The 24,973-nt window shown below is 42.0% G+C and overlaps 1 long non-coding RNA gene across 1 annotated transcript in view; it reads right to left on the bottom strand.

Annotated features, from left to right (window-relative positions):
- Positions 1–24,973, bottom strand: part of LOC117365980 — a 387,390-nt gene that overhangs the window by 115,303 nt on the left and 247,114 nt on the right. Inside the window, exon 2 of the long non-coding RNA XR_004540474.1 lies at positions 6,918–7,118. This is a non-coding gene — a long non-coding RNA (uncharacterized LOC117365980). The remainder of the gene's footprint in view (positions 1–6,917; positions 7,119–24,973) is intronic.

The following is a 24,973-nucleotide window of genomic DNA, read 5'->3' on the forward strand; positions in this document are numbered from 1 at the left end:
TAGGCAAAACTTAACTGTGAGTGCTTAGGAAGCCAACTTGCTACAGCAGGTACAGGTGGGTCGTAACGCGTTTCGCCGACTGGCTTCTTCAGAGAACCCCCCATGCTGGATGGAACATCCAGTTCAACAACTTCCTGAATCTTCACTTCTAAACCGATTGCATTTCCTGTTGACTAACAGTGGTTAAAGCTAAAGCCTCAGCGCCCTGAGGTTGTGGGTCAAACCCGCGCTGTTCCTTGTGACCCTGGGCAAGTCACTTAATCCCCCCATTGGCCCAGGTACATTAGATAGATTGTGAGCCCACCAGGACAGAAAGGGAAAAATACTTTGAGTACCTGAATAAATGAGTTGCCTTGGGAGAGCAGTATAGACAATTGCATCGTACTGTGCCCTACTTATGTGAATGCTTTTACTGCTGTAATTGTCCATTGCTTTCGTTTGACTGATTCTTGCTGTTCACCGCTTTGAGTGCATTCATTCAAAAAGGCGGTAAATAAATTCTGATAAATAAATCCCACATTCTCGTGCCTAAATCTTCTGCCAGTTAAAGGTGGTGCAAATGCTTGCAGCCTCCTGGCATTCAGGTGTATAAATGCAAGCATTTCATCAAACCACACCTAAGGGCTCCTTTTACAAAGATGCCCTAGCGGTTTTAGCGCGCGCTAGTTGCTACGGTCTCCTTTTAAGCAGGCGTGCGCTAGTCTTTTGCATGCGCTAAAAACACTAGCGCATCTTCGTAAAAGGAGCCCTAAGTGATGGGTTTGCCCTTGAGTCATACACCCTAAGGAGATGCACTATAGAAATTAGGCACCCTTTTTATAAAATGGGGGGGGGAGAGGGTTGAACAGTTACATGCGTAAGTCCTAATTAGTGCCAATTAGAACATAAGACTAATGGTCCATCCATCCCAGCATCCCGTCTCCACAGTGGGATACCCATGTGGGATCCCTATGAGGGTCAAGATAAGGAAATTGGGTCATTAGGGCATAGACAGGGGGGTGGGTAAGCAGAGTGGGCAGACTTGATGGACTGTAGCCCTTTTCTGCCGTCATCTTCTATGTTTCTATGTGGCCAATCCATTTCACAAGTATCTGTCATAAACCCAAATAGTAGCAACATTCCGGAATACCAAAAGTAACAAGGTTCTAGAATTTTAACGAGTAGCAACATTCCATGCTACCCGTTGCAGGGCAAGCAGTGGCTTCCCCCATGTTTGTCTCAGCAGACTGTGGACTTTTCTTCCAGGAACTTGTCCCAACCTTTTTTTTTTTTTTAAACCCAGACATGCTAACTGCTCTTACCACATCCTCTGACAACAAGTTCCAGAGCTTAACCTTTTATTGAGTGAAAAAAATATTTCCTCCCATTTGTTTTAAAAAATATTTCTATGTAATATTAATTGAGTGCCCCTAGTCTTTGCACTTTTTGAAAGAGTAAAAAATCAATTCACTTTTACCTGTTCTACTCCACTCAGGACTTTGTAGACGTTTATGTTTATTCAAATTTGATATACCGCTGAATTAGAGAATGACACGGTGACAAAATTCATCACCGTCCTCGTCCCCGCGGATAACCGCGGGAAATAATCCCATGTCATTTTTTAATGTCTATCTCAACCTCAGTTCTTCTACACCAGCGTTCTTCAAAGCAAAGCTTGCAGGTCAGTGGCTGTGCTTATGTGAGCCAAGGATAATGAAGCCATTGTGACATCACTGATGTGATTGGTTCTTAGGCACTGGTGGAATGAGGCATTATGACATCACAATATCTGCTCTGGATACCAGAGACTGTCATTCCGTAGTGTCTGTTTCAACCTCGGTCCTTCTACACCAGCATTCTTCAAAGCAAGGCTTGCGGGTCAGTGGTTGTGGCCATTCATACTCTGATTCTTATGTGAGCCAAGGATAATGAAGCCATTGTGACATCACTGATGTGATTGGCTCTTAGGCACTGGTGGAATGAGGCATTATGACATCACAATAATTGCTCTGGATACCAGAGACTGTCATTCCGTAGTGTCTGTTTCAACCTCGGTCCTTCTACACCAGCATTCTTCAAAGCAAGGCTTGCGGGTCAGTGGTTGTGGCCATTCATACTCTGATTCTTCCCTCTCTCCTTAAAGAATGACATGAAGATGGTTTCCCACGGTTATCCGCGGGGACGGGGAACGGTGATGAATTTTGTCACCGTGTCATTCTCTAATGGGGAATTAAGTCAGTTAACAGTTTTATTAGATAGTCACTAGAAAAAAAAATCTCTTAAAATCCACCATAGAGAGACTCGACATGGAGCTGTGTTTTGGCAATCACAGCCTGCATCAGGAGTCATAATCTCTCCTATGTGACTCCAACGTTACAGAGCACAAACTAAGAGTACAGGAACTCACAACTATGTATCATATCACTGTCTGCAAGAGACACTGCAGCACCCACCACTAGCCCCCGGCTGAAATGTCTGACAGCAAACAGCAGCAGCATTAAATCTATCCACACTAAAAATTATCTGACCCAACCATGATAAAATCCCCTTTCAGGTTTAACACTATGGAATGTACATAAGAACATATGAATAGCCTTACTGGGTCAAACCAATTGTCAATCTAGCCCAGGAGCCCGTCCTCCCGGTCACTAGTACCTGGCAACATTCCATGCTACCGATCCAGAGTAAGCAGTGGTTTCTCCCATGTCTACCTCAATAATTGCCTGTAGACTTTTCCTCCAAGAACTTGTCCAAACCTTTCTTAAAACCACTACGCTAACCACTCTTACCACAACCTCAGGCAATGCATTTCAGAGCATGAATATTCTCCGAGTGAAAAAATATATCCTCCTATTGGTTTAAAAGTATTTCCCTGCAACTTCGAGTGTCACCTAGTCTTTGAATTTTTTCACGGAGTAAAAAAAAAAAAAAAAAATCGATCCGCTTGTACCCGTTCTATTCCACTCAGGATTTTGTAGACTTCAATCCTATCTCTCCTCAGCCGTCTCTTTTCCAAGCTGAAGAGCCCTAACCTCTTTAGTTTTTCTTCATACGAGAGGAGTTCCACCCCCTTTATCCGCTTGGTCGCTCTACTTTGAACCTTTTCTAGTTCCACTGTATCTTTCTTCAAGTTTCAAGTTCAAGTTTTATTAAGATTTTATATACCACCTATCAAGGTTATCTAAGCGGTTTTACAATCAGGTACTCAAGCATTTTCCCTATCTGTCCCGGTGGGCTCACAATCTATCTAACGTACCTGGGGCTGTGGGGGATTAAGTGACTTGCCCAGGATCACAAGGAGCAGCGCGGGATTTGAACCCACAACCCCAGGGTGCTGAGGCTGTAGCTTCAACCACTGCGCCACACACTCCTCCACTGAATGTAATACTCAAGGGGAGGTTGCACCATGGAGTGACACAAAGGCATTATAACATTCTTTGTTTTGTTAACTATCCCTTTTAAAATCCTAGATCTTGCTTGCATTTTTGGCTGCCACCGTACATTGGGCAGAAGGTTTCATCGTATTGTCTACAATAACACCCAGATCTTTTTCTTGGGTGCTAAGCCCCAAGGTGGTCCCTAAGATCTGGTAACTATGATTTCGGTTATTCTTCCCAATGTGCATCACTTTGCCTTTGTCCACATTAAATTTCATATGCTATTTGGACGCCCAGTCTTTCGATTTCCTAAGTCCGCCTGCGATTTTCACAATCTGTATGTGTCTTAACAACTCTGAACAGTTTAGTGCAATCTGCAAATGTAATCACCTCACTCGTTCCAATTTCCAGATCATTTATATATAAGTTAAATGTCATAGGTGCCAATACATATCCCTGCAGCGTTCCACAATTTACCATCCTCCATTGAGAAAAATGGCCATTTAACCCTACCCTCTCTTTTCTATCTGATAACCACATAAACGAACCAAATATGACTTATAATGCATTCCGCAAATCGATCAAAACCACCCTATTCGCTAAATTCATTGACTAAAACGGTCCCCTCCCCCACTAAGACCCCTCTCATGGATGTTCTAAATCTTTCTGACACTCATTACCCTAAGATCTCCAATTAATATGTAAGTTTACCATTTAGACTATTGTACGGCATTTAGACTCTTTGTTCGGTACTGTATTTAAACTTATTGTATAGTATTGTATTTAGACTCACTGTATTGTATTATATGTGGATTTATTGTATTGTACTAGCATTGTACTGTACTAAGACCTTTGTTATTCGCTGAATGTCCAGCCTTCTTACAATGTAAACCGCCTAGAAGTCGCCTGACTATGGCGGTATAGAAAAATAAAGTTATTATTATAGTTATTATTATTATAACCAATTGTCTCCTATCCCATGACTCTTTAATTTCCTCAGGAGTCTCTCATGAGAAACTTTCTGAAAATCTAGATACACTATATCAACCGACTCACCTTTATCCACATGTTTATCCACACCTTCAAAGAAGTCAAGCAAATTGGTGAGGCAAGATCTCTCTCATAGTAACATAGTAGATGACGGCAGATAAAGACCTGAATGGTCCATATAGTCTGCCCAACCTGATTGAATCTAAAATATGTTGTTTTTTTTTTATTTTCTTCTTCTCCTTAGCTATTTCTAGGCAAAGATCTAAAGCTCTGCCCGGTACTGTTCTTAGGTTCCAACTACTGACTTCTCTGTCGAAGCTCACTCCAGTCCATTCTACACCCTCCCAGCCATTGAAGCCCTCCCCAGCCCATCCTCCCCCAAATGGCCATATACAGACACAGACCGTGCAAGTCTACCCAGTACAGTACAGTACCCAGTTCTTCAATATTTACTATTCTTTTCTGATTCTAGATCCTCTGTGTTCATCCCATACTCCATCACTGTTTTCCTCTCCACCACCTCTCTCGGGAGCGCATTCCAGGCATCCACCACCCTCTCCGTAAAGAAGAATTTCCTTACATTGCTCTTAAGTCTCCCCTCAGCTGAACTCATGCTGACTCTATCCCATTAAATCATGTTTGTCTACATGTTCCACAATTTTATTTTTTTATAATTGTTTCCACTATTTTGCTCGGCACTGAAGTCAGGCTTACCGGTCTATAATTTCCTGGATCACCTCTGGAACCCTTTTAAAAAAATTGGCGTAAAATTGGCCACCCTCCAATCTGCAGGTACTACAAACAATTTTAGCAACAGGTTACAGATCACTAACAGCAGATAAGCAATTTTGTGTGTTTTTTAGTACTCTGGGATATATATCAACCAGTCCAGGTGATTTTCCACTTTTTAACTTGCTGATTTGACTTAGTCCATCTTCCAGATTCATTGCGATTTTTTTCATTTCCTCCAGATCATCACCCTTGAAAACCATTAATGGTTCACGCCTCCGTGAAGACGGGATACTGGGCTATAGATGGACTGTTGGTCTGATACAGTGTGTCTATTCTTATGCTCGTCTTCCATAAAGACCGAAGCAAAGAATTCATTCAAGGAGCAAAAGGGGCACTCAGGGAAGATAAGGTCATAGTGAAGAGACTGAAAGAATTCTTTGCTTTGGTCTTTATGGAAGAAGAACATAAGAATAGCCTTATTAGGCAATTCTGTTCCTCGAGAGCTGGAGCCAGGTCAGGTTTTCAGGATATCCACAATAAATATGCATGAGATAGATTTACATCTCAAGGAGGCAGTGCATGCAAATCCATCTCATACATATTCATTGTGGAGATCCTGAAAACCTGACCTGGCTCCGGCTCTCGAGGACCGGAACTGCCTACCCCTGATCTAGCCCACTAGAGCTTAACAATTCTCTGAGTGAAAAAATAATTCCTCCTATCAGTTTTATAAGTATTTCCCTGTAACTTCATCGAGTGTCCCCTAGTCTTTGTAATTTTTGATGGAGTAAAAAAAATCGATCCACGTGTCCCCTTTCTACATCACTCAGGATTTTGTAGACTCCAATCCTATCTCCCCCTCAGCCGCCTCTTTTCCAAACTAAAGAGCCCCTAACCCAGGGGTGTCCAATGTCGGTCCTCGAGGGCCGCAATCCAGTCGGGTTTTCAGGATTTCCCCAATGAATATGCATGAGATCTATTAGCATACAATGAAAGCAGTGCATGCAAATAGACCTCATGTATATTCATTGGGGAAATCCTGAAAATCCGACTGGACTGCGGCCCTCGAGGACCGACATTGGACACCCCTGCCCTAACCGTTTTAGTCTTTCCTCATACGAGAGGAGTTCCATTCCCTTTACCATCTTGGCCGCTCTTCTGTGAACCTTTTCTAGTTCCGCTGTATCTTTTTTTAGATAAGGCCAGCAGAATTGAACGCAGTACTCCAGGTGAGGTTGCAGCATTGTGCGCAAGAGGCATTAAACAAGTGTATTTTATAAATCTTATACATAAATCACAACTCTACTCATGCTTTGCAAAAATTCCGTCCCAGAGCATGGCAGTTCTGTAAAATTATGGGCTGCTTTTACAAAGGCGCGCTAGCGGTTTTGGTGCGCGCTGAACGTGCACTAAAATACCGCTTGCGCTAGCTGCTACCACCTCCTTTTAAGTAGGCGCGCGCTAATTTCGTGCATGCGCTAAAGACGCTAGCGCACCTTAGTAAAAGGAGCCCTATGTATCTTCTTGGCAATGCACATACTTTTAACCTCATCCCAGCCGGGGTAATTTTTCTAAAATGTTTTACAGCAACAAAGAGTTTATAAATTAACTCTTGCTTAAGGAATTAGTAGATGCTTCTGAAGAGACACATTTACTGTATGTTAGCGTGGTACCCATGTTGACCAGTAGCATATGGTAACGGCCAAATTAACAGCAAATGCAATTTAGAAAGCAAGCCCCAATATATTCTGGTACGTTGTGTTTGGACAACAGCTCATGTTGCGTGGGTGACACAGGACAAGGTGTACTTTGCAAGCAGCAGCTGCACTGAAAACCTACCTCGGGGAGACTTTCATGTACTGGTCATTCCACAGCGGCATTTCCGCTGATTTCAATCCTCTCTGTTGACTCAGTTGTCATCGCTTCTAATGCAAATAATTGCTCGTCAGTGTAGGAAGATTCGAGAACCCACTGTGCAAATCACACACTACTTCTGACCCGCAAAGTGAGTCACCGTTGCACTTATTATTCTTCTTCTTTCTGAAAGACACAAACAGGAACATGCTAGCAGGGAATGCCAATCTTAAACCCACTAATTGGTTATTAAAATGAATTTTTAAGGAATGGTGGACATCGGAATGGGCAGCACTCAGGTAGCAAACAGCTGGGGGGGGGTTACATCGAGGGTTCTAATGGAAAATTGAAGGCTGAGTGCAGGACTTTGCCTTTCACAGAGCTCCAGAGATTATATTTACTAAAACACCCTAATAGTTTTAATTGAAAGCACATTAACCCTTTCAGGACCATAAGGATCGTAGGCCAATTTTTGTGGTTTTGACGACATTTTTATGGGCTTGCAGATGCCAAAAAATTGCTTTTTTTTGTGAAATATCATTATTTTTATTTTAAAAAAATCACACTTCTGGCTTATGGACAGTGTGGCAAGTGAATCTTCTCGTCAATCTGGCAACGACGCTAATGAATGAATGTCGGAACCAGTTTGTTTACATAAAGGCAGTATCATATGGAATCCGTACATATCAAATTTAGAACTGTAGACTATCCCAATCAAAATGTATAGGATTTTAAAGTTATGGGACAAATATGTCCCTTGGTCCTGAAAGGGTTAACAGTGATACATCCGTACTACTGCGTTGGAGAAGATGGTGGGAGGACAGAATAGTGCATATTATTCATTATTATTTATCAATTTACCAAATATCAAACATATTTATCATAATTATCAAACATATTTATCAATTAAATATGCAATCAACTACAAATCAGAACCAATTGCCGGCACTTACGAGTCATTATTGGTGGTTTAAGCTAATTAGCGCCCATTAAACCATAACCCCTTCCCCCTTTTACAAAGCTGGACTAGTGGTAGCCACGTGGCAATGGCCCCTTTAAATCCTTATGGGCTTCGGGGAGGTTACTGCAGCGGCCTACGCTAAACGGCGCTGTAAAAGAGGCCCAAAGTTAGGTGCTATTAATATTGTGGCCTAGTGAGGAAAAGGAATTACCCCTTGTACTAAACCACGATAGCGGTTATTTACAATCATTAATCATTATTTGTTAATAGTAATAATGGCCAACATTAGGAGTGGAGGAGTAGCCTAGCGGCTAGTGAACAGACCCCGTAGGCTGTCCACTAGAGAAGCACAATTCAAATCCCACTGCAGCTGCTTTTCTTCTTGGGCAAGTCAAATAGGCCCGGATTCTATCATTGGCGTTGATTATTTAGGCCCCCGAGTTCGTTTTTTTTTTTAAAAAAAGCCATTTGAATGATGTTTTTAACTGAGTTTCAAGGCGCCTACCGGTGCTTAAAAAAACTGGTGACGGAACCGTGCCTCAGTAGGCTCTTTAGGCCGCCTAACGCCACTGTGGGCGTGGCTAATGCCAGAAATGACATTAGGCGTTCTAAAAAGCGGCTATGTAGGTGCAATTCATGACAAAGATAGGCCCTAGAAATGTAGGCCTGGAAAACCCTGGCCTAGATTTCCGGCGCCTTTCTTTCCTGGAGGTGCTATTCTTTATACGGCTCTGTCGCATGACCGACACGCGATCGACAGCCGTTTTTTTAGATGGCCACCAACACTGGTGCTGTATAGTGAATCCAAGCCTTAATATTCCACTGCCTCAGGTACAAATTTTAGTGGCCTTTATACGAAGGTGTGCCATGAAATAGGCTATGTCCCAACATGAGGCTTTCCCATATACTAAGCCCATTTCTAGTGATGTCCAGCTGGTCAACACATCCATGTCCATTTTCTGGCCATTACACGCCCCTTACAAGAAAAAAGAATGCTTAATGCACACAATCAGGAAAATTAATGCAATCAGTGGCGTAATAAAAGTAGGAGGCACCAGGGGGGGGGGATGCCCCCCTCCCCCGCACTCCCTTTCCTTCCACTCCCCCTACTCCTTCCCGACTCCCACTCCACACTCGCGTTCTCCCTCGCCCCCCCCCCCCGTACCTCTAAATCTTTGCCAGCGTGCGTGGTTTCTCCAGTATGCTTCCCATGCTAGCATTGGATTTCCCTCTGATGTCACTTCCTGGCCCCGTGACCCGGAAGTGATTCAGAGGGGAACCGGGCTGGTGCGAGCAACAAGTAGAAGTTGCTCGCACTAGCATGGTGTGACAATGGTGGGGTGGGTGGGGGAGAAAGGTGTATGCGCCCCAACGGACACAGCGCCTGGGGTGGCCTGCCTCCCCCCTTACTACGCCACTTGCCCCCTTCTTTTACAAAGGTGCGCTATGCTTTTTAGCGCGCGCTAAACGCTAACGTGAGCATGTTATCCTATGGATGCTTTAGCGATTGGCGCAGGCGTTCATTTACTGTGCTAAAAGTGCTCTACAATGCTCACCACACCTTTGTAAAAGAGGGCCTTACTGTAATAACCTTTAGTGTGTCCTGTGGTAATCCTTTTTAGACACACTAAAGCCTACTTTGGGGTTTATTGCACCTTAGTAAAAGTCAGAAATGTCAGATTCACTCTTTATTGGATCTATAAAGAAGGTGTTTTATTGTATACAAAACCTCCAGCCATACCACAAAATTGTAGGTTACACTGAGAAAAACACAGGGAAGGGGTTTGAACAAAATTTCATTCGCAAGAGAGGATGAAACAAACAAGGTTTCGCTTTTCCGTCTTGCCCCCCCCCTGCTTAGAGTATACAAAACAATGCGGAAACCTAACTGGAATAGATTTCAATGCTTGTAAAATATTAATGGTGAGATACGGGAAATGCTTCAAAGAATACATAAATACATTTGTACTGTAAGAATCCCGTAATGATTCACATTGTAGATTATCACCCTAGCGTAGGTTCTTAAATTCAGGCATGTAAGGAAGAAGAACAACTGATCTCCCCACCTCCAAAATGTTTTCCTCTTTCACCTGATTTTCTGCAACCTTAGAGGGGGTAACGCACTCCGGTCGCCCTTGAAAACAAAAAAGCGAAAGTCTCGTCTGAGGTGAGGGCAGTATCTATCCAATTTTCAGCCTGCCGTCACATCGAAATGAGAAATCTGAAATGAAGCCAGGCACAAATAGCTGATAACAGACTTTCAGGTGAACCTCTTCACTTATCACTTCTGGGGGTCACCTCTGTTTCTAAAGACTTGTTTTACTTAAAACAAGATTGCTTAGGACGTTTAACAGTGTAGTGTGATAACAAGACCCACTCTGCTCTGGCCGTGCGCTGCTGCCTTAAATGAAATTCAAGAGGCTTGCAATGCCAGCGAAGATGTTTTATATAAAGCTTAAAGTATTGCAATGTCAGAATGACACGGTGACAAAATTCATCACCGTTCCCGTCTCCGCGGATAACCGCGGGAAATAATCCCATGTCATTTTCTAGTGTCTATTTCAACCTCGGTCCTTCTACACCAGCATTCTTCAAAGCAAAGCTTGCGGGTCAGTGGTTGTGGCCATTCATACTCTGATTCTTATGTGAGCCAAGGATAATGAAGCCATTGTGACATCACTGATGTAATTGGCTCTTAGGCACTGGTGGAATGAGGCATTATGACATCACAATATCTGCTCTGGATACCAGAGACTGTCATTCTGTAGTGTCTGTTTCAACCTCAGTCCTTCTACATCAGAATTCTTCAAAGCAAAGCTTGCGGGTCAGTGGTTGTGGCCATTCATACTCTGATTCTTCTCTCTCTCCTTAAAGAATGACATGAAGATGGTTTCCCGCGGTTATCCGCGGGGACGGGAACGGTGATGAATTTTGTCACCTTGTCATTCTCTACTGTGAATCCCAACCTAACGCGTGGAAGGTGTAAAGTCTAATCTTTAAGTTTCAAGTTTCGAGTTTAATAAATTCTTTGATTAGATCGCAAAATCTCATTTCCATGCGATTTACATCAGATAAAAATCATATAAAATAATAATAATAAAATGCTGAATGGGCTTTATCCCCAAATCCTATCAACTTGGGTGCGCTTTCGCGACTAATATGCATAACTGCACGCATACGCAATATAATAGTAGTTAACCCACCCACCCCCTCCTTTACGAAGCCATGTTAGGCTTTTTATTGCTGGCCGTGGCGGTATTAGCTCCGACGCTCACAGAATTCCTATGAGCGTCGGAGCTAATATAGCTGCAGCCGGTGATAAAAAAAAAAAAGGCCTAATGCAGCTTTGTAAAAAGGGGATGGGGTAACTTTTTTTTAACTTTATCTTTATTGAATTTTTAATATAATCACACAAGTATAAACAAGACGTGCTACAGAAAAGAGAAAGGAATACCACAACATTTTAAAGGAAATTAATTAAGCAAACTTTGAAATTACCCCCCCCCCCCTTAACTAAACCACAATACAGAGGAAAATGTAAACGAGGGGGGCGCTGGAAAGTTCTCAGGACAACCAACCAATTTCCTAAATTCTGAGCGTTATTTTCCCACTGTATCTTATTTCACTAAGCGCCAATTTGCAGACGCAAAATTCTCTGTTTTGACATTGTTTCCGGTCATTGATTGAACCATATCCACGTCATTCTCTTCTGGGTTGGGCTGAGAACTTTTCAGCACCCTCTCAGAGTGTGTTGAAGACTTTCAGCCTCTGATAACCAGAGCTGAGACTGTGATGTCACAATGCCTCAATCCACCAATAAGATCCAACCTCATCTGTGATGTCACAATGGCTTGAAGGTCCTCTACTTGGCTCACTTTTATGACATATGAGGGGTGCTGAAAAGTTCTCAGCCAAACCAACCAACTTCCTGAATTCTGAACACTATTTTGCCACTGTAGCTCTTTGCAGAAATGAAATTCTGTGTTTTGACATTGTTTCAGATCATGGATCGAACCGTGTCCACGTCATTCTCTTCTCGGTTGTGCTGGAAACTTTTCAGCCCCCCCCCCTCGTACTATGAGGGCGAATTAATTCTATTTTTACTGGAGTACACATCTTCCGTGTCCCTCTCGGTTTTGTTTTAATCTTTGCCTTTCCAAAGGCAAATAAAGCTAGAAGTGTCATTTATTATGGCATACCTATAAAACTTAAGCTTTAAGTTTACTAGTAATTTTTCAGCCTTAATCCAACAGATGTTGTCTTTATCTGCATTATAATAAAGAGAGGATTTGTGTAAAGCGTATAATGTTTTATAGGGAAAACACTGGGGGCATTGCTTATAATTTGACACTCGAACTTTAATGTGTCACAGATGCCTGATCACATTCTCCAGTAAAGGAGAGAGAGAAATAAAAGACAAATTTTCAATGATATGGATTTTTTTTTTTTCTTATTTTACACAGATGGGATGTTCAGTTAAAATATCTAGTTTAAGATAATGGCGACATTAGAAGATCAGTTATGTTCCTTTGTCTGATTAAAAGGAGAAGTAAGACAATTAGGCACCTGGAGTGGGCCGACCAAACCAACTTCCAACCTGCTAATATTTAGGCATTTGCATTCATGTTTCCATGTTCTCTGTTGCTATAAGAGGTGATCGACTCTGGAGTAATCTAAGGAAATGCTTTTTTTTTTTTTTTTTTACAAAAAGGGTGATAGATGCATGGAACAGTCTCGTGGAAGAGGTGGTAGAGACAGACACTGTATCTGAATTCAAAAGGATCTGGGATAGGCACGTGGGATCTCTCGGAGCGAGAAAGAGATAATGGTTACAGCGGATGGGCAGACTAGATGGGCCATTTGGCCTTTATCTGCCATCATGTTACAATGTTTCTATAACCATAAAGCTCTATGACCTCACAATGGAGGTGTAAAGAGCCATAGCCTATAGGAAGAGGCGATGCAAATGTTAAGAGCCTTAGCCAATAGGGAGAGGAGGAGATAGTGGATGCTGTGAATGGGCCATTTGGCCTTTATCTGTCATCATGTTTCTATGTTTCTATAAACTAGAAAAAACCTCCCAAACCCCAAGAGAGGAAAATGACTAGGGGAAGGAGACAAAGACCAACTGAACACTCAATCAACTGTGTTAGAAATTAATAAATGCTTAAGCGGGAGAGCCCTCAGTCACACAGCCACCACTGGGAAACCCCAGGGAAAAGCTGACGCGAATTTACACCCAGAAGAGTGTTAACTGCGAAACATCCCCGGGCTCTCTCCGCATAATAAGTGAATAAATAAAGTGCAACAATAAAGTGCAGTATGTGTGAAAAAATATGATTAAATAAAAAAACAAAAAAACACACCAATGAATTAAGTTGAAATTTGTCTCTATCCCCCAATCATGGGGCCAAAAAGAAAATGAGTGTCCAAATCTAACCAAGCTGAACACAAACTAGAAGAACTTAGCTTCTCCGTGTGTAGGCAGTCAGCAAAAGATGGCTTCGTCCTACGGGACTCCGTTTCGGGGGTGCACACCCCCTTCTTCAGGAACTCGACTGCGCTGGGTCTCTCAGTTTCTCCGACACAGCTGGCCATTTTCTACCTCGCTTTCCAAGCTGTGTCGGAGAAATTGAGAGAACCAGCGCAGTCGAGTTCCTGAAGAAGGGGGTGTGCACCCCCGAAACGGAGTCCCGTAGGACGAAGCCATCTTTTGCTGACTGCCTACACACGGAGAAGCTAAGTTCTTCTAGTTTGTGTTCAGCTTGGTTAGATTTGGACACTCATTTTCTTTTTGGCCCCATGATTGGGGGATAGAGACAAATTTCAACTTAATTCATTGGTGTGTTTTTTTTTGTTTTTTTTTAATTTAATCATATTTTTTCACACATACTGCACTTTATTGTTGCACTTTATTTATTCACTTATTATGCGGAGAGAGCCCGGGGATGTTTCGCAGTTAACATTCTTCTGGGTGTAAATTCGCGTCAGCTTTTCCCTGGGGTTTCCCAGTGGTGGCTGTGTGACTGAGGGCTCTCCCGCTTAAGCATTTATTAATTTCTAACACAGTTGATTGAGTGTTCAGTTGGTCTTTGTCTCCTTCTCCTAGTCATTTTCCTCTCTTGGGGTTTGGGAGGTTTTTTCTAGTTCAGTGATTTTTCTGCCTCCACTTTTGTAGGTTTCATTTTTTGTTCTTTAAGTCTATGTTTCTATAACCATAAAGTTCTATGACATCATAATGCAGGTGTAAAGAGCTTTAGCCTATAGGAAGTGAGATGCAAATGTTAAGAGCCTTAGCCAATAGGGAGAGGAGGAGATAGTGGATGCTGCGGAGAGGCAGACTGGATGGGCCATTTGGCTTTTATCTGCCCTCATGTTTCTATGTTTCTATCGAGCTAGTGTGCATGCACATTGCTAAGGGTGGGAAGTCTATTAACTGTGCCTGTAAAAACCGTAGCTACTGCATGTCCGTCAGAGCTAGGCGTTGTTTGTGGAATCGCATCTGCTGGTGCATAAATCGACAGCCACTGTGGCTCTATGGTGTGACTGCACCTTGAATATGTTGCGCCGTTCTGGTTACTCCATCTCAAAAAAAAAATAAAGATATACCGCAATCAGAAAAGGTACAAAGAAGGGCGACAAAAATGATAAAAGGCATGGGACAACTTCCCTATGAGGAAAGGCTAAAGTGGCTAGGGCTGTTCAGCTTGGAGAAGAGACGTCTCCGTGGAGATATGAAAGAGGACTACAAAATACTGAGTGGACTGGAACGAGTAGAAGTGAATTGCTTGTTTACTCTTTCCCAAAATACTAGGACTAGGGGACAAACGATGAAGCTACTAAGCAGTAAATTTAAAAACAAACCAGAGAAAATATTTCTACACGCAACAAGCAATTAAACTGTAATTTGCTGGGGGGGCGCTGTTGAGCCCACGTGTGATGGCGGCTTAAGAGTGGAGCTCCTGCACCCGATCCCAAAATCGAACTCTGCAGCACAGCACCCGCACTCAAAATCGCTAAAAAACCGGTGATCAGGCAAGCTTATATCATTTACAATCGAAATCGCTACTTTTCTACACGGGTATGGCTGACAAAAAGGTAAATAAACGCCACAAACCCGATCCTCCGTCGCCCTCTAAAGTGCCGCTGCCGGGACCCGAAACCGGAAGTGCATCGGAGATACTCGCTGAACTTCGGGAGTTGAAGAATTTGGTCACTGATACTAAATCTGCAACTGAAGAAATGAATGAAAAGCTGACTACTCTAACCACAGACTTCTCCCTGCTCCAGACTCGAGTGCAGTCACTGGAAGGCAAGATGGATGCCACTACTCAACACGTGGCTGAGCTGAAAGCACAAACCAGACGAATTGCTTTTTTGGAGTCTGAATTGGAAGATAATAACAATAGATCACGTCGCTGTAACATCCGTCTTCTTGGGCTCAAGGAGGGATCACATGACCGCGACCTGGTCAAATTCCTGGAGGGTTTAATCCCAAAATTGCTGGACCTAACCTTCACTCGTGACTTTGAGATAGAAAGGGCTCACAGAGTTCCTTCTTCAAAAAACCCGAATGACCGCTTCCCTAGACCAGTGGTCCTCAAGCTCCTCCGCTACCAGCATGTTTTGGATGTTTTGGCAGCGTGCCAAAGTCAGAGCTCCTATTAAACCTGAGGGTGACACCATTCTTTTCCTGCCTGACCTGAGCAAAACTACAGCTGCAAGGAGGAAGAAATTGCTTTCCTACCGCCCGCAATTGAAACAGCTCAATGCTAAGTTTGGAATGCTTTACCCGGCCAGGATGAGAGTAACTCTCTTCAACCAAACTAAGGATTACACCAATCCTGAAGAATTAGCTGCCTTTATTGAGTTGCAGTCACCCACTCCCATTCACCAGGTTTAACTGCTTGTCACTGGGCTGATTTCACCTAAGCTTGTCTATATTATGATATCTAGCTGTCTGCAGTAGTTCTTTAATATTCAGTTACATGCAAGAGAATTTTTCATAATCCATGTTGTTTATTATTACTGAATCTCATGTATGTTAATGCTTTTTTTACACTGTTTTATTCATATGGGTGCTTTACTTTAATGGCTGTTGTTTTCACTCTCACAGTGCACATGGGTTCTTTAATGTATGGCTTTAGGTCATTTCTTAGGTATTTTGGTCCTCACCTGTTTCATGTCATGAGGTATACTAACATGCCTTTTTCCCCTAGGTTGTGCAGCAGATATATAGTAATAACTCATCATTTCGCCTCATTAAAGCTGGTTCATATCCAATTTTCTGCTAATCTATGTAAACTTTTCTATGTCCCTTAAATGTATCTCCCTAAATACTAAAGGGCTAAACAATCCGATCAAACTTAAGAAAATACTGCTATACCTTGAGCAACAAACACCTGACATCATTATGCTGCAAGAGACCCATTTGGATAGCGTGGCTTCTGATAAAGTTCACTTTGGGTGGGCTTTGCCTGCATTTTACTCTCCTGCCATTGAGAAAAAGGGGGGTGTCTTGACTCTAGTTCGAAATAAGCAAGCTCTTAATGTTATCTCCTCCTCACATGACCTGCAAGGCAGATGGGTCAAGGGCAAGATCGAATACAGTGGACGGCTGATAACTCTATTCAATGTGTATGGCCCAAACATGGATACTCCTGATTTCTTTAATGGAATCTCTTCATCAATATTACAGGACTCTGATTCTGATTTGTTACTGGAGGCGACTTTAATCTGGTTTTGAACCCAGAAATTGATAGAAAATCCCAATTCAGATATAAAAAATCTAAATCGTGGTTTGCTCTCCATCATATGATCACGGATCTTCACCTAGTAGATATTTGGAGAACCACACATGGCTCGGATAGGGGTTATACGTTTTATTCCAACCCCCACATGTCATATTCTCGCATTGATTACTTTCTACTTGACAGATCCTTGTGCGACTCAGTCACCTCTGTTGACATTTCACCTATCTCGGTATCAGATCATGCGGCCATTTCACTCCAAATCAAATGTAGAATGTCTCAGCCACCTCATCGACAATGGCGCTTTAATTCTTCCTTGCTCCAAGATCCACAATTCAAAATAGATGTACGCAAAGCTATAGAGGAATCAAACTTCCTGGAATACCTGCTGGGACGCCTTTAAAGCCTACATAAGGGGAGTTATCATTTCCTACACAGCGCGTACTAGCAAGTCCCAGAAGGAAGCCACCCTTCAGATGGAAAACAATATCAAAGACCTGGAGAAGGAACATCAACGTGATCCGTTGGACATCCCCACTCTCACTAGTCTGGCGAAGGCCAGATATCTTTACAACTCCATGCTCAGTAAAACTGCTGCTAACTCAGTATTTCAACAGTCAGCCTCTTATTTTACCGAGAATAATAAGTGTGGTCACTTGTTAGCCTCTTACCTGAAGAAAAGAGCTGACAAAAAGAATATCATAGCTATTGAGCTGGATAATGGGAATACTTTAACCACCAATCAGGACATTTCTCAGGCCTTTAAGTCATTCTACGAGACGTTATACACTTCGGAATTGGATAATACTGATCACGCATTACAGTTTCTAGAGGACCTCCCTCATCCCTCTCTCTCCCAGGAAGACAACATAACACTTGATAAACCCTTGACTGTATTTGAACTCACACAGGTGATTGAATCAATGGCACCTCACAAAGCTCCTGGGCCTGATGGTCTAACGGCTGAGTTCTACAAGGAATTCCAAGACATACTCAATACGTATTACTTACAATTTCTTCACTCAGTTATTGACTCAGGTCGAGTACATGGTTCCTTCACCGAAGCCCATATCATTGTCCTCCCGAAACCTGACAAAAATCCTCGCTTAATAACTAATTACAGACCTCTTTCTCTCATAAATGTTGACGCGAAGATATATGCCAAGCTTCTATCCAATAGGCTACAGGGAGTCATAACCAATCTAATCAAGCCAGATCAAAGTGGTTTCATCACCGGAAGATACTCATCTGACAACTCGAGAACCTTTTCACATATCATTGCACAATCTCAGAACCGCCATCAAGATCTTATTGCGGTGGGGCTCGACGCAGAGAAAGCCTTTGATAGAGTGGAATGGGCTTTCCTATTCCAAGTACTAGCATGGTATGGTTTCTCTGCGGATTTCATCCAGAAGATTAAGATACTCTACACAGCTCCAACAACTAGAACTCTTATAAACGGAACGCTGTCTTCTGCTTTCCACCCGACACGGGGTACCCGACAAGGTTGCCCTCTATCCCCCCTGCTGTTTGATCTTGCATTGGAGCCTCTTCTAGCCACAATCCGTGCTAATAAGCTCATTGAAGGGTTCAAATCTGGAGAGTCGGAGACCAAAATCTCGGCATATGCAGATGACATACTCTTATATATCACTCCATCATCTTTTCCACACTTAATCACAACAATCATGCAATATTCTGCTCTGTCTGGCTACAAATTAAATATGAATAAAACGCTGGTCATGCCTCTCAATTGTCCAGAAGTTAAGTCAGTAGTAGAAACATATGGAGTTCAATGGTCCGCCACGAAAATGAAATACTTGGGAGTTTACTTCGGACCCACTTTGGAAGAAACATTACAACTGAACTCTGATTACTTACTACAGATAGCCCGTCATACAACTTCTGCTTGGTCCCCTCTAAACCTTTCTTGGTGGGGAAGGTTGGAGTCGATACGCATGATGATTGTACCCAAAATCAATTATGTCTTGAACATGTTACCGCTATATTTGCCTCGCTCCTTTTACAAGACCCTAGAATCTATTCTCACACAGTATATATGGAATAAGAAACAACCCCGTATTGCTCTTGGTAAACTCAAACTGGCGAAGATGGAGGGGGGAGGGGTGAATTTTCCAGATTTTTATAAATACCACAGTGCCTTTCTCATTCGTCATTGGACACAAGGACATGTTGTCTCCAGAACTCAGGATAAACCAGGTTGGATTAACTTGGAAACTTCTATATATGGTGCGTCTCGCATGAAATTCCTTCCCGGCCATATCCTATCTCGCCTGGATAAAGAAGATCGTATTCTCTTGTCGTACAAAACTGCAATACATGTTCTCGATTCCACATTGTCTTATAGCTGGGATAAGTCTTCGCTAATACCGATTTGGCATAACCAAAGGTTTCTGATACAGTCCAAATCTTTTCTTTGGCCTCTTTGGCAACAGAGAGGTATTGAGACTATCAAGGACATGATTGGTGTGAATGGATGGATGTCCTTCCAAGAACTTGCAGATACTTGGGACTTACCCAAAAACCAGTACTATGCGTGGATCCAACTCACTCATTGTGTACATACCGCCCTTCCTGAACTACAATCTTTGGTAGATACACCGAGCTTAAGTAGACTTTTGGACAAGTCCTCAGTGTTCCAATATAAAGCTTCCGTCTGGTACAAGTTGATCCAAGCGAGCCTCTGTCTTCTGAAATCAAATGGCAACATACTCTAAACCTACCTTCTGATGCAATCGACTGGAATGCTTTATGGCTAACATTTCATAAATCCATCAGATCGGCCTCGGTGTTACAATCCATATTTTTCCTGCTCCATCGTGCTGTCTGGACTCTTCAGCTGTCAAACAAAATAGACCCATCTTCTTCATCTAAATACTGGTCATGTGATAGTGATGATGGCTCTTTGGAACACCTGCTATTCAACTGTAGAATATCATGCATGGTGGAACACTCTATGCCTACATGGTAAATATGAACAGGTGATAGCAGAAAAAAGAAACGCCCTTGTAAAGTATAAGAATGTTTGGTCTCCTATACACCAATACTGTTTGAATACGTAACTTGATATTATATCTCCTTACTATATTTATATATCTCTTATGACGCCGGAACCTGATATGTTTTGTGCTGCACTGCCTTTGATATGGAAATTTTTGTTACCGATAATTTTCAATACTTACTTGACTGTTTGATCCAGGATTTCACCGTATTTGTTTTTCTGTACATGGACCATATACTTTCTACTGTATTTTTGTTATCCTTTGTATTGTGTTTATTGAAACTTAATAAAAATTTTGAACTGAAAACTGTAATTTGCTGTCAGAGAATGTAGTGAAAGCAGTTAGCTTAGCAGGGTTTAAGAAAGGTTTGGATAATTTCCTAAAAAGAGAAGACCATAAGCCATTGTTAAGATGGTTTGGGGAAATCCACTGCTTATTCCTAAAGTAAGCAGCATAAAATCTGTTTAAGTCCTTGGGATCCTGCCAGGTACTTGTGACCTGAGTGGGCCACTGTTGGAAGCAGGGCTTGATGCACTTTCAGTCTGTCCTAGTATGGCAACTCTTATGTTCTTATGTAAGCATGTATACCTTAGGCGCTGGTACACTTCCCCCTCCGCAGAACCAGCCCACGAATATTAAAAAAAACCCATGAATAATATTTGAGCCAGTTCTACCCCTAACCCCTGCTTCCCCTGGCTATTTTAAGCCCTGAAAGCCCCCCTTAAGTTTCAAGTTTATTCATATTTTTGATTAAACGCTTATCCAAAAGTACAAAGCGGAGTCTATGAGGATTTTTCTGATAAACCCGCTAAGTAAACTATGCTCCTCTTTTACTAAGGTGCGCTATGCTTTTTTAGTGCGCGTTAAACGCTATCGCGTGCATTTTATCTAAGGCTGTTTACACCCGCATTATGAGATCATAGAGCATTATTGTTATAAGCTAAGACTCTTAACACTTGCATTGTGAGGTCATCGAGATTTATGGTTTTAGAAACATGATGGAAGTTAAAGGCTAAATGGCCCATCCAATCTGCCCATCCATAGCATCCACTATCTCCTCCTCTCTCTATTGGCTAAGGCTGTTTACACCCGCATTATGAGGTCATAGAGCATTATTGTTATAAGCTAAGACTCTTAACACTTGCATTGTGAGGTCATCGAGATTTATGGTTTTAGAAACATGATGGAAGTTAAAGGCTAAATGGCCCATCCAATCTGCCCATCCACAGCATCCACTATCTCCTCCTCTCTCTATTGGCTAAGGCTGTTTACACCCGCATTATGAGGTCATAGAGCATTACTGTTATAAGCTAAGGCTCTTAACACTTGCATTGTGAGGTCATCGAGATTTATGGTTTTAGAAACATGATGGAAGTTAAAGGCTAAATGGCCCATCCAATCTGCCCATCCACAGCATCCACTATCTCCTCCTCTCTCTATTGGCTAAGGCTGTTTACACCCGCATTATGAGGTCATAGAGCATTACTGTTATAAGCTAAGGCTCTTAACACTTGCATTGTGAGGTCATCGAGATTTATGGTTTTAGAAACATGATGGAAGTTAAAGGCTAAATGGCCCATCCAATCTGCCCATCCACAGCATCCACTATCTCCTCCTCTCTCTATTGGCTAAGGCTGTTTACACCCGCATTATGAGGTCAGAAAGAATTATTGTTATAAGCTAAGGCTCTTAACACTTGCATTGTGAGGTCATCGAGATTTATGGTTTTAGAAACATGATGGCAGATAAAGGCCAAATGGCCCATCCAGTCTGCCCATCCACAATACCCTGAACCTTTATAAGCATAGAGCGTCCACAAATATTAGATTAGATTATTATCTTGTAAATGTTAAAATTTAATAAATAAATAAATTTAAAAAGAATTACATTAAATTTAACTTCAAAAAAATTTGAAAACTATGCTGGCTATCTGTTACTCATGTCATGGTGACAGAGAAGAGATCTCTTAGGGGCAGATTCTCAAAACTAAAATCTGTCTTTAACGTGCTCCCTAAACCCGGCTCCAGACGGTTTAGAATGCATGTAGTGTAGCGGCCGATTATCAAAACGGCTTACTGAGGTCTTTTCCGAGTTTTCTAGCAGTCTCCGATACCGCCACGCAAAATGTAGTACAACGAGGTCATTGATATGCAAACGAGCGATTCTCTATAATCGCCGCGTGAAGCAATTTTACAACACACGATGTGATCTTATTCTTTCACTAAACAACTGGTGACAGTTCTAACCATTCCAGAAGTCAAATGGTAGGCCACTCGCACCGACCTCTGACACTAATTAGTCTTTTTACTATGGCGCGCTAATGTATCTTAGTGCGCGCTAAATGCTAACGCATGGCAATGCTTCCATAGGATATAATGGACATGACAGCACATGTTAGCATTTAGAGCGCACTAATATTTAGCGTGCTGTAGAATGTTTGGGTTTTTTTTTTTTTATATATCTTTATTAGCAATTGCCAAGGGACAAACAACCAGAAGTGGATAAAGCAGAGATAAGCATAACAACCAGGGAGAGCAACAAGTGAAAAAACATGACACCAGATTTGGACTCCGTATTTGAACATTTTGACTCCTGAGAGTCGTAGCCGTGTTTTGAATAGACTTCACCTCTGAATCTGTGCTTCTATGTGTCTTTGATGTTCCCTGCCTAAAAGTTTTCGGTATCTGAGGGGGGAGGGGGGAGGGGGGTGGGGGGTTGGGGTTTCTTTGCTGTGGGAGGGGGGTGAGGTGGGTCCGGGGAGGGCATAAGAGTCCAGTCCTCCGCGGGTGTATGTTAAAAATGCATACCATGGTTGTTATGATTATTGTATTTACTTTTGCTTAATAAAATTTGAACATAATATTCAGGCAGGCAGGAAAAAAGGTTGTAAACAGAACGAATACCTAAAAGAGCCTTCCTGCAAAGATAATTGGGCTTTCTCTTTTGCATTTAACTCCTTGAGAGTCAAAATCAATCTTATTTGGTAACAGCCGTTTCTCTTGTAAGATTTAACAATGGAGGCAAAAGCAACTGCCATTGTTTTGGTAATGACAACTTCACCCACGTTTGTTCGTTGACTAGGAGAAGAAAAATATTCCTGATTGCTATTGACAAAATCTAGGGCAATGCAAGTATTCCAATAGCTCTCGTGATGTGGCATGAGATGGGGGCTCCCCTTCAATTATTCTATTATAAAATGATTGGCCTTCAGATGCCTCCATTGATTGGACCATCCCCTGCTAAGATTCAACTGCCTGAATATTAAGACTCCGTGAAAACCTAATAGGTAAAGAGAAAAAGGCAACGTAAGTTCACTTCCTTTTTTGTGAACAAAGGAAAAAGATGGCCAAAAGCATTTTTTTCACACTTCTGCGGTGCCCTTAATGTGTTTATTAAGTAAAACATAACATAACTTTAGCATTTATATAATGCTACAACCATAATTGACACAGGGTGGTCTACAAATGATTTAAAAATCAGAAGGAAACCCAATAGATCTGCAGTGAATATGGCGAAGCCAAGAACACACAAAAAAAGACTGCGGAGGTGATATTTGCGATGCCAGCGTTTATTCGGTCAATAAAATGATGTAGAGTCGCTTTGCAACAGCAGAATCCACATATGCTTTAAAAGATAGGGACCCAGCACGGTCCGTGTTTCGACTGAACCGTCTTCCTCAGGGGTCCAGAAATATTTGCGTTCAAAGAAAAAAGCCAATGTGGACGCAAAACAAAATAAGCGGGAAAAACCTGGTCCCATGAATGTGAAATTATACAGGCTTTTGGCGCCATGGCGAGAGAAATGCTCAGAGCGCAGCTTGGCTTGTTAAAGCTCATTATTGAAGCCAATTTACTACCAATTAAGAAAGGCGCCTAACCTTAGGCACCTCTTATAGAATTTACCTCTTGGGGAGAATTGATCAAGGGGCACTAACGAATTTAGTGCATGCTAACCATGTTAGTTAATGCTAATGATTAGCACGTGCTAAACACTAAGATTGCCATTATATTCCTATGGGAGACGTGTATTTAGTGCATTTTACTCATTAATGTGCGCTAAATCAGTTTGTACCCCTTGGTAAATTTCCCCTCCCCTAGAGTACTGATACAACTTTGCCATGCTGCTCACTCTCGGTGCCGTTTGAAGCCATTCTTTTGCTGCCCGTCTGTAAGTTTCATAAAATTTGGATTGAAAACTCCAATGTCCAATGTCACAATCTAAAATATAAAGAAGTACTTCTCCATGGGCTTCATGGAAAGCCAAAAGAAAAGACAAAACAAATATGAAACAAGCTGGGAAACTAATCTAATCTAAACTAATCTGGAATTTCTGAGTCACACTATGTTCAAAGCGGATTCAAGGCGACTTACATTTGAAAATTATTGATATACAAATTAGTTTTGTTCGGATCTGATGGTTGTTAGGATTATTTGTCGGTAGAATGTATGGAGTTGAAGAGGTAGGTCTTTAGCTTCTTACGAAACGTGAGGTAGTTTAGTTCGGATCTGATGGTTGTTGGGGTTATTTGTCGGTAGAGTGTATGGAGTTGAAGAGGTAGGTCTTTAGCTTCTTACGAAACGTCAGGTAGTTTAGTTCAGATCTGATGGCTGTTGGGGTTATTTGTCGGTAGAATGTATGGAGTTGAAGAGGTAGGTCTTTAGCTTCTTACAAAAAGTGAAGTAGTTTAGTTCGGATCTGATGGTTGTTGGGGTTATTTGTCAGTAGAGTGTATGGAGTTGAAGAGGTAGGTCTTTAGCTTCTTACGAAACTTCAGGTAGTTTAGTTCAGATCTGATGGCTGTTGGGGTTATTTGTCGGTAGAATGTATGGAGTTGAGGAGGTAGGTCTTTAGCTTCTTATGAAATGTGAGGTAGTTTAGTTCAGATCTGATGGTTGTTGGGGTTATTTGCCGGTAGAGTGTATGGAGTTGAAGAGGTAGGTCTTTAGCTTCTTACGAAACGTCAGGTAGTTTAGTTCAGATCTGTTGGCTGTTGGGGTTATTTGTTGGTAGAATGTATGGAGTCGAAGAGGTAGGTCTTTAGCTTCTTATGAAACATGAGGTAGTTTAGTTCGGATCTGATGGTTGTTGGGGTTATTTGTCGGTAGAGTGTATGGAGTTGAAGAGGTAGGTCTTTAGCTTCTTACGAAACGTGAGGTAGTTTAGTTCGGATCTGATGGTTGTTGGGGTTATTTGTCGGTAGAGTGTATGGAGTTGAAGAGGTAGGTCTTTAGCTTCTTACGAAACGTCAGGTAGTTTAGTTCAGATCTGATGGCTGTTGGGGTTATTTGTCGGTAGAATGTATGGAGT

Source organism: Geotrypetes seraphini, chromosome 8, assembly GCF_902459505.1.
Source record: "Geotrypetes seraphini chromosome 8, aGeoSer1.1, whole genome shotgun sequence".
NCBI classification, from domain to species: Eukaryota; Metazoa; Chordata; class Amphibia; order Gymnophiona; family Dermophiidae; genus Geotrypetes; species Geotrypetes seraphini.